The following is an 8994-nucleotide window of genomic DNA, read 5'->3' as shown; positions in this document are numbered from 1 at the left end:
CCTGTTTATATCCCATGCCATACCTAGCTGCAAGGGAGGCTGGAAGATCTAGCTTTAGCTGGCTGACATGGATCCAGTAACAGCTATTACTATGGAAGGAGGGAAACATGGAGATTGGGGGGAACTATTGGCAGTCTGCCACTATTGTTCCTTCTGGACATGTAAAAGTTAATGCACTCTTCCCTTCCACTGTGCAGAACACACTGATACCTCCTTCAGTGAGACACCTCAAAATCTCATCCAGTTTAATGGCTAGGATCTCAAGGTGATGTGCATTCTTCTCCACCAAGTTTGGAGATGGCTACGCATGGTCTTATGACTTATAAAAAAATCACATCATCTGTATCTCTTCCTATGTATGCAATATGAAATGGCAGACTAGGACCAACACAACTGTTATAAAAATCCTTACTTGAAAAAGCAAAGAATGTAAAGTGCACAGCAACCAGTGGTCCATAGCAATGATCAAATCTGGAAGCATTTGATTGTGAAGACTCCCTGCCCTAGCTAGCAATGGAGCAATATTTTGGTTGGACTCTGGTTCTACTCTTTGGGAAGAATCGTCTTGTCTGTTGTTCTCTGTGGCCCCTAATTCTGCAGTGACACTAGACACTAGAGAGTCTGGCCCATTTGAAGTCTGTGTAGTTTTCACCATCTGCTTCCTCTTGGTGCAGGATACACTCAGCTCTTCCCAGGGGAGGCAATCCAAAGTCTTATCAAACTATTGTATCTGGTTCAAAGTCCAGGATCTCAGGTTGATGCACAGTCTTTTCAAACATGTGTTGGAGGCTTTATAGTCTATTCTAGGAACTAGCAGTCATCATTTCTTCTCTCAATTCATTGGCCAGAACTTTACACATGGCCATACTCGACTGCAAGGGTAGGAAATGTAGACTTCAGCTGGATGGCTTTGTCCTTGGCTAAAACTTAAGGAACCTCTTATTAGATAAAGGATACTCATGAATAGTCAGTTTCTGTCACACCAGGGCAGGCTGTCTCTCTCCTACACCACACTGGCTCAAACGTGGACCTCAGCATAATTCCATGATTCATGTACACATATAAATGCATACACACACAAAGCTTTTGTTGGTGATAATAGACTAGTTTGGGGAAATTTATGGCATTATGTAACACATGATTAAAGTTATGATATCAGACCTTTTTAAAACAACTTTATTGGGGTATAATGTTTTTCTTTTTTTTTTTTTTTTTGAGATGAGATCTTATTCTGTTGCCCAAGCTGGAGTGCAGTGGCACAATCACGGCTCACTGCAGCCTCAGCCTTCTCAAGTTCAGGTGATTCTCCCACCTCAGGTTTTGTATTTCTAGTAGGGACAGGATTTTACCATGTTGCCCAGGCTGGATTTGAACTCCTGGACTTAAGAAATCCCCCTGCCTTGGCCTCCCAAAGTGCTGGGATTACAGGTGTGAGTTACCGCACCTGGCCTGGGGTATGACTGATATACATAAAAACCACACTCATTGAACGTATATAATTTGATAAGTTTGGACATCACATGCACCAGTGATACCAACACTACAGTCAAGGTAATAAACATATCAATCACCTCTAAACGTTTCCTTATGTCCCTTTGCCGTGTATGTGTGTGTGTGTTAAGAACACTTATGAAATCTTCACTCTTTACAAATGTTTAAGTGTACAACACTGTATTGTTAACTATAGGCACAATGTTGTACAGCAGATCTCTAGAACTTACTCATTTTGTGTAACTGTAATTTTATACCCATTGAACAGCTCCCCATTCTTCCCTTGGCCCCATCTGCTGGAAAGTATCATCCTGTTTTCTGCTTCTATGTTTTACTATTTTAGGTACCTTACATAAATGGAATCATGTCGTGTCTGTCCTTTTGTGCCTGGCTTATTTCATTTAGCATAATGTCTTCCAGTCCATACCTGTTGTTGCAAATGGCAGAATTTCCTTCTCTTTTAAGGCTGAATAACATTCGTGTGTGTGTGTGTGTGTGCGTGCATGTGCCACATTTTTTAAGCTACTCATCTCTTGATGGAAGTTTGTGTTGTTTCTGTATCTTGGCTACTGCGAAAAGTGCTGTAATGAGCATGGGAGTGCACGTATCTCTTCAAGGTCCTGATTTCCATTCTTCTGGATAAATTCCCAGAAGCGGGACTGCTGGATCATATGGCAGTAACGATCCAGCACTTTCTTTTTCTTTAAAGACCCTCAGCCATTTCATTATGTTTTTAACTCTTCTTCTGCTTTTCTCTTTACTTTTCTCACTCTGTATTTCCAGATTATTGCTCATTCCTAATGCTGAGTGGCTTAGCTTTCTATCTGTGTTCTTAACCACTTATTATGCCCTGACAGTCTCACTTTCCACGCAAGTGATATTTTTTAAGCAATTTTGCTAAGGGGAAATTATTCTCCTCTAAAAGGAAATCAGTGGCCAAATTTAAAAATTATGATTGTCTTTTACTCTGCTCTGAGTTTGTGCATGGTAAAGAAGAGACTGGAAAGAAAAATATAATATTAGGTTGGTGCAAAAATAATTGCAGTTTTTGCCATTACTTTTAGTGGCCATTTACTTTTAATGCCATTACTTTTAATGGCAAAAACCTGCACTTACTTTTCCATCAACCTAATACAAAAAATATAAAGTACATGTAATTGTAGAGTAAGATTATGAACATTTTACTTTTTTCTCTTTTACAAATTTATTATTATAAAAATGTATTTCCTTGATCACAGGAAAAATATAACAGATGTATTAAAAAAGCAGTAATTTTTCCTGAAAATCGGCGAACACTTGGCATAAATTATATTCAACCTACCCTGCTGTCTGCATTTCCATATGTAAAAAAATAGAAAAGATCTAATGAGAATAGCTAAAATTCATTGGGTGCTGCCTATGTGCTAGGCAATTCACTTAATACTGTATATGAATTAACTAAGTCAATATTTATAACAACCCTATAGAGCAGGTACTATTTTTATTATTTTCATTTTATACATAAGAAACTAAAGCACAGAGAGCTTATTACTTGTGTGAGCTCATACAGCTAATGAGAATAATAATCAAACAAATACATACAGCACTTACTATATTAGAGCGCTTCTCTAAGTAAGTGCTTTATATATAATAATGCCATTTAATTCTCACATGAACCCAGTGCGACAGACAATATTATGGCCCCCTTTTATAGATGAGTAAATTGAAGCCCAGGAAAGTTTAGAAACTTGCCTCAGGCTACTCAGCTAGTAAGTGGTGATATGGTTTGGATCTGTGGCTCTGCTCAAATCTCATGTTGAATTGTAATCTCCAGGGTTGGAGGTGGGGCCTGGTGGGAGGTGATGGGCTCATAGGGGTGGATTTTTCATGAATGGTTAACATTATCCACCTGATGCTATTCTTGTGCTAGTGAGTGAGTTCTTGCGAGCTCTTGTTCTTTAAAAGTGTGTTGTAATGTCAGAATAGCCTTGCTCTCTCTTGCCCCTGCTTTCACCACGTAAACTGCTTGCTTTACCTTCCATCATGAGTAAAAACTCCCTGAAGCCTCCCCAGAAGCAAATGCTGTCGTACTTCCTGTACAGCCTGCAGAATTGTGAGCCAATTAAACCTCTTTTCTTTATAAATTACCCAGTCTCAGGTATTTCTTTACAGCAATGCAAGAATGGACAAGGCTGGATTTGAATCTGGACATTATGGGTGCAGGTCCATGCTCCTAAGCTTTGCACTCCTAAACATTAACATGCACTACATGGGCTTGAATTGTAAAGTTAACAAGTTTATCCTGTCAAATGAGAGGGTTCTTGCAGAGACTACCTTTGAGAATACCAGATTCAGGGAGGTAAACCCTGGTGAATAAGCTCTGCTACTGCTTGGTCATTATGTGTGTTAAGTTGCTGGAATTGAATTTCCATGGAATCTAGTTGGGTGCATCCATTCACAGCAGGGCAGGAGGACTCCTAGGAGGGCAGGGTTTGAATTACAGCAACCTAAAAATGAAGTGAGACCCTTGCCTGGAAAGTAAACACCGGAATGCTTATTCAAAAAGCAGAGCCTGGATTTGTTAGGCTCTCGAGAGAGATGCCATAATTATGAAAGGCCTTATCCCTGCTGGCTTCCTGTGCACAGCAAAGCCTAATGATGCTGACAGGTCACATAAGCTTGCACTAATGGGCTCATGTTTTATTTATTCAGGTGCTGATTTGACATTGCCTAGCCCTAGTGAATCTATGGATTTGGAAATAACTGGGTTCTCTCTCCATACTGTGATGTTATCTCCAAAAATGAAGGCAATGAGAAACAGGAAAGGTCTTGAGATTCCCTGCAGATCGCTCCTATAGTTTACAATAAGAATTCAAATACTACAAAAAGCATTAGGCAACATTTAAAACACAAATCAACAGTGTTTAACATGATATATTGCAAAGAAATTTCTGGCACCGAAAGTCTCTCTTTAAGCAACACTTCCACCCAGTGCCAACTAAATAATGTAACAGCATCTGGACTCTTTCTAAATTGAGCATGAAATTATGTATTTCTCCCATGACACAGATGATACCGAAAGGCAACATTTCCTAAAATAAAAAATGAAGAGTAAATTAAGCAGGCTAAGGAAGACTCTTTCTTTTATTTATTTGTTGCCTTCTTTCTTTTATTTTTAAATAACTTTTATTGTTGAAATAAAACCTACCTACAAGAGTAAAAAATCATGGATGTATATCTGGGCACATTTTTACACATACCCAGAAAGATCCTACATATGTTAAAAGTATAATAAGTCAAAATTATGAATAACTATATGGCAATAAGTTTGAAAATTTAGACAAAGTTGAAAAATTTTTTGAAAAACACAAATTACAATTTTTATACTAATCTTAAGTGAAACTAACTACGTGAGTTCATAATGATGTTTTAAAAATTTGGCTCTCTTTGAAGGGTGATAGGGAGTCAACTCATTGTTTTTAATACCGTTTTTCTTAAAAATGAAAATAAGCATTTTTTCTGGCTTCCTTATAGAAATGGCACTAGATATTGTTAATTCCATCTACATGAGTAGATGGAACAAGCTCCCCTGTCCTCTGCATTTCCTATAGAATGGCGTTTGGATTGGGCACAGTGGCTAAAGCCTGTAATCCCAGGACTTTGGGAGGCTGAGGTCCACCCAGACTTTGTCAATGACTTATCTACTTTCTGTTTCTATGGATTTGCCTATTCTGGACATTTTATATAAATGAAATCTTATAATATATGACCTCTGTAACTAGCATTTTCAATGCTTATCCATGTTATGGAACGTATCAATGGTTCATTAATTTTTACAGGTAAATACTATTCCATTGTATGAATATACCACATTTTGTTTACTCATTTACCAGTAGAAGAACATTTGGATTGTTTCTACTTTTGAGCTATTATAAATAATTCCTCTATGAACATTTATATGCAAGTTTTGTGTGTACATATGTTTTTTTTTCTCTCTGATATATACCTAAGAATGGACTGAGTCTAGATAACTCTGGTTTTTTTTTTTTTTTTTTTGAAACGGAGTTTCGCTCTTGTTGCCCAGGCTGGAGTGCAATGGCACGATCTCAGCTCACCACAACCTCTGTCTCCTGGATTTAAGTGATTCTCCTGCTTGAGTCTTCCTACTAGCTGGGATTACAGGCACCCACCACCATGCCCCGCTAATAACTCAGAAAATTTTGAGGGTCTAGATAACTGTGAAAATTTAGGAACTACCAAACTGTTTTCCAACATGGCTACACCACTTTAAAATTTCATCTGCAAAAGATTAGGGTCCTGATTTCTTCACATCCTCACCAACACTTGTCTGTCTTTTTTATTATAGCCAGTCTGGTAAATATGAAATGGTATGTTATTGTGGTTTTTATTTGCATTTCTCTGATGGTTAATAATCTTAAGAATGTGTTTATGTGCTTACTGGTCATTTGTTTATCTCCTTTAGTAGTGAAATATCTGTTCAAGTTTTTTTTTTTTTTTTTTTAAATGTAGAGTCTCACTCTGTTTCCTAGGTTGTAGTGCAGTGGCCAGATCATAACTCACTGCAGCCTCCACCTCCCTTGCTCAAGTGGTCATCCCATCTCAGCACCCCTCCCCTTACCCCCAGTAGCTGGGACTACAGGTGTGTGCCATCATGCCCAACTAATTTTTGTATTTTTTGTAGAGATGGGGTTTTGCCATGTTGCCCAGGCTGCCGTCCATTTTTTAAATTGAGTCGTTTGGGTTTTGTTGTTGATTTCTAGGAGTTCTTTATATATTCTGAATATTAATCCCTTCTCAGGTATGATTTGCAAATATTTTCTCCCATTCCCTGGATTGCTGTCTCACTCTATTGATGGTTCCTTTGATGCACAAAAGTTTTTAATTTTGATAAAGTTCTATTCATCTGTTTTTAATATTGTCAGTTGCTCTTTCGGTGTCATATCTAAAAAAAACCCTTGCCTAACCCCAAGTCACAAATATTTACTCCTATGTTTTCTTCTAACAATTTTATATTTTAGCTCTCACATTTGGGTTTATGATTCATTTTGAGTTAATCTTTAAATACTGTGTAAGGTAGAGTTCCAATTCAGTCTTTTGCTTGTAGATATTCACTTGTCCCAGCAACGTTTGTTGTATTCTTCCCCTATTGTGGTGTCTTAACATTCTTATTTATTTTTTCAATTTCTCCAACTTTTTATTTTATTTTATTTCCAACTTTTATTTTAGGTTCAGGGGGTACATGTACAGGTTTGTTACATGGGTAAATTTCATGGCCATTCATTGAAAATCAGATGGTCACCAGGCTGTGTACCAGCAGAGCAACAGTTGCAACAGCTGTGCCCCATTCTCCTAGGATAGTCTGAACCAGCACATGCGGTGCTGGGTGAGAGGACGGTGCGATAATTCCCTGCAAGAGATTATTTGAATATATTTTGCACTGTAAGGATGGAGTCATGTTTCAGATTGAGCAAGCTACGAAGCAGTGCTCAAAGATGACCCTGATGGAGCCCTAGGAGCCTCTTGACATTCCTCAGAACTCCACCTTTGAAGATCAATACGCTATTGGGGGCCCCCAGGTGCAGACCATTGTCCAGGTATCATTGGACAGAAAGTCAGCCAGATCCTAGGAAATCTGGATTGGCATCTATACAGTCAAGGATTGTTACCCTGTCCGGGAAACATGTACCAAAAATTACTGTGTGACACTGTCCATATGATTTTTGGACACACGGCTGGGTGCTAAAGATCCCTTGGTGTTTACCCCTCCCAGCACATGCCAGGTGGCCCAGGCACAGAAGAAGAGCAAGAATTGTTCCTGGTGAGCCTGTGAACACACAGAAGTTATAGCACTGGATGTCAGTCGCTGATGGCTTCTGCTGGAGATGGTTTTGAGACTGGTTGGGATGAGTATCTTTATTTGAGATAAATATAATTCTAGGAAGATACACATTGATGTGGGTGTTTTTGGTATGTTTGATTTTGACTACTCAAGGTATGCTTACAGAAGAAAATTGAATAGAGAGGATATGGTAACATGGCCTGGCTAGGTGGCTAATATGAACACTTCACATATTTCCAAGGCCTATTTGGGTCTGGGTTTTCTGCATGTGCAGGTATATATGCAGTGCAGTGCAATGCCATACAATGAAGGTCAGTAGGAGCAGTTTACCTTGGCAGGAAGGAGGATTAGTAACATTGTTCCACATTGTTGGTGATTAAAAAAAAAAAAAAAAGCAGAATGATTTTGGTCAAAAATAAATCAGTTGACTATGACTATGAATGTTAAAAATTTATTTGTCTTTTTTTTTTGAGACAGAGTTTCACTCTTGTCACCCAGGCCGGAGTGCAATGGTGCGGTCTCGGCTCACTGCAACTTCTGCCTCAGCCTCCCCAGTAGCTAGGATTAGAGGCGTGTGCCACCAGGTCTTGCTAACTTATATTTTTAGTAGAGATGGGGTTTCATCATGTTGGCCAGGCTGGTCTTGAACTCCTGACCTCAGGTGATCCGCCTACCTCAGCCTCCCAGAGTGCTGGGATTACAGGTGTGTGCTATCGCGCCCAGCTGTAATACATTTTCAAATGAAGAGGTGTAAGCCGGATATGGTGGCTTACACCTGTAAACTTAGCACTTTGAGAAGCTGAGGTGGAGGGACTGCTTGAGCCCAGGAGTTTGTGGTTGTAGTGAGCCATGACTGCACTACTATACTCCAGCCTGGGTGATAGAGTGAGATCCCGTCTCAAAAAAAAAAAAAAAAAAAAAAAGTGTGAGTCCTCCAATTTTGTTCTTTATTTTAAAGATAGTTTTGGCTAATCTGGGTCTCTTGCATTTCTATATGAGTTTTAGGATCAGCTTGTCTGTGTCTGCAAAAATGGCAACTAGTAATTTTAATAGTAAAAATAGTAACTAGGATTTTAATAGTAACTGCATTGAATCTGTAGATCAATTTGGGGAGTATTACCATCTTAATAATACTGAGACTTCTGATCCATAAACATGGGATGTCTTTCCATATATTTAGGTCTTCTTTAATTTCTTTCAACATTTTATAATGGTTAGTATAAGCTTTGCACTTATTTTGTTAAATTTATTTCTGAGTATTTTATTATTTCAATGTTATTGTAAATGCACTTGTTTTCATTTTCGATTGTTAATATGGCTTGGCTGTGTCCCTGCTTAACTCTCACCTTTAATTGCAGTGCCCATAATCCCCAGGTGTCATGGGAGGGACCCAATGGGAGGTAATTGAATCATGGGAGTGGTTACCTCCATGCTGTTCTCCTGATAGTGAGTTCTCGTGAGATCTGAAGGTTTTATAAGAGGCTTCCCTCTCAACCCCTGCTTCGCTCTGTACTGCTTGCTCCTGCCATGATCCTAAGTTTGCTGAGGCCTTCACCAGTCCTGCAGAACCGTGAGTCAATTAACTTCTTTCCTTTATAAATTACCCAGTCTCAGGTATTTCTTCATAGCAGCATGAGCATAGACTAATACAGTTGTCCTTTGCT

At 38.8% G+C, this 8994-nt stretch overlaps 1 pseudogene; it reads left to right on the top strand.

The window, feature by feature from the left end:
- Window positions 1–3652: 3652 nt before the first annotated feature.
- LOC117092043 lies at window positions 3653–7760 on the top strand (annotated as a pseudogene).
- The last annotated feature ends 1234 nt before the right edge of the window (window positions 7761–8994 follow it).

Source organism: Trachypithecus francoisi, unplaced genomic scaffold (assembly GCF_009764315.1).
Source record: "Trachypithecus francoisi isolate TF-2019V2 unplaced genomic scaffold, Tfra_2.0 Contig01440, whole genome shotgun sequence".
NCBI lineage: Eukaryota > Metazoa > Chordata > Mammalia > Primates > Cercopithecidae > Trachypithecus > Trachypithecus francoisi.
The sequence above is the reverse complement of the archived record's forward strand: the minus strand, read 5'-3'. Positions and strand labels throughout refer to the sequence as shown.